The sequence below is a fragment of the Apostichopus japonicus genome, chromosome 3 (assembly GCF_037975245.1).
Source record: "Apostichopus japonicus isolate 1M-3 chromosome 3, ASM3797524v1, whole genome shotgun sequence".
In the NCBI taxonomy this organism is placed as follows: Eukaryota; Metazoa; Echinodermata; class Holothuroidea; order Aspidochirotida; family Stichopodidae; genus Apostichopus; species Apostichopus japonicus.
The window spans coordinates 14119712-14121682 of record NC_092563.1 but is presented as its reverse complement, the minus strand read 5'-3'; the positions used below and the strand labels follow the sequence as shown (position 1 = coordinate 14121682).

Here is a 1971-nt window from a genome sequence, read left to right as displayed (position 1 = left end):
AACCATTCATATCAGCATTCGAGGAAGGATTGTTACAAAAGCTTCACTAATTCAGCAGCAAAGGGGGGGTTAGATTTCAATAGAAACAGAGCGATCGATTTTTCTTAGCCTCTTGTTCTCACTCCGCGTATGGCGCATTCAATAAATATGAGCTAACCTAAATACTTGATACATAGATGGTGTGAGTTTATACAAGATGGCCTTAGATGCAAAAACTATAATATGTTGACAATACCGACCGTAACATTACGTAATGTTGAGTAACACTTTTTGTACGTTTATGATAGCAGCATTCGTGGTTGCTTTTCCCATAATGCCAGTTTTGGTTGTAAAGGGATACAGTGTTTAGTCATCGATTATGCTGTTTTTGAAGGTCATTTTCCATGAAAGCGGTTGTAGTAATAACTTTTCATCTTTTAGGGGATCTTCGTGTTACGATTTTAGTTTTGACTTGTGACCAAAGTGAGGTCACAGTTCTTCATTAGTTAGGAAATTCAATATTTTCATTGTATATGTGTGTAGTTAACTACGATATCGTATACTTAGGATTTAACAGGAGGAATAAAGTACACATACATTTCTACATGATGGTAGAGGGTCAGTGGTAGAGTTACCATATACGTTCCGAAAAGTCGGGATTTTCTATTGGGAGGGGGGTAGGGGGAGGGGGGTAGGGGGAGAAATAATTCGGACCGTACAGAACACGTGCTAATTGTCCCCTTATATTAAGCAGTAAAGTAGAAAATTATTACTGCCACATTTCTACATAAGTGGTAAAACGTTTGAAAGAAGACGTTTTCCCAGTTGAGCAGTTCAAAAATGTGACAAATATGCAGTGAAGTGAGCACATAGCAGGCACTTTTACCAGTTGGGTTACAGTTACACCGGCAATTTTTTTCTATGATTGCTGCATAACAGACTGTTGTGTTGGAACGAAAGAAACATTACAAAAATATATATACTCTTCTGACATTTAGGCCTAAGTTGTTTTCTGCAAAAAGTGTAAAAAAACAAGTAAATGATCACTACGGTTCAAACTTCAGCAAACATTTCCCCGTGGTAAGCTTGAGAACTTTCGTATAATGTCTCTGTGATAATTAAATGTATGAAGTAACAAATCCTCAACGTTTTGTTATGATTTGTAGTAGGCCCGCATATTGCCCAACCTGTATGAAGAGATACTTCAAGTTTTAGCAGTTGCTATAGCAAAACTGGACCAATACTATACTAACGTGTAACGAAAATAATTATCGTTCATGGGTGTTAGTTGCATGAAATATACGGTATACTGTATCTATACCCAACAAGGAATGTTTGTACAAAGTTAATTACAAATTATATATATATATATATATATATATATATATATATATATATATATATATATATATATTGAAATCGTAGTGAGTTGGAAAATCCAGAAAAATCGAAACTTCCAGCCTCCACACCGGGATTCGAACTCGGGCCTCCCGCTTTATAGTGTGGACACCCTAACCACTTTGAGTATATAGTTGGTATATTTCTGGCTAACGTTATTACTCATTTATTGTTGATGTTTACGTTTCCATGGGGGGGGGGGGGGTTAACAACCGCCGTCTGAAAAGGACAGCCATAATGATGTAAGGTGTGAAATATTTTTTCCAGTAAACAAAACCGTATTCCCATCAGCATGATAAAGATCATCTCACAGTGTAATAACTGGCCAGAACAATGGATAAAACACTGTAGCATATTATACTCCACTGATCATATCATTTCAAGCGATATCTTACATCTGTGAGAAAATAATTCATAATTGTTGTAGTTTGCAAAAACAGAAAAACCACAATTCAAGGTTATAACAAAAGAAACATGATAACCTAACGTGTATACGTGGGGTTGAGTACCATTCGAAGTCTCCCCGAAAGAAAAAGGTCGAAGCTAGTCTACGTCGTAATTAAGGGTAACTGCACTTTGCAGAACTTTCGTTTG

The 1971-nt window shown here is 36.4% G+C and overlaps 1 protein-coding gene across 1 annotated transcript in view; it reads left to right on the top strand.

Annotated features, from left to right (window-relative positions):
• The window catches only part of LOC139964033 (uncharacterized), a 76007-nt gene that overhangs the window by 62683 nt on the left and 11353 nt on the right, over positions 1-1971 (top strand). The gene's annotated exons all lie outside the window — the stretch shown is intronic.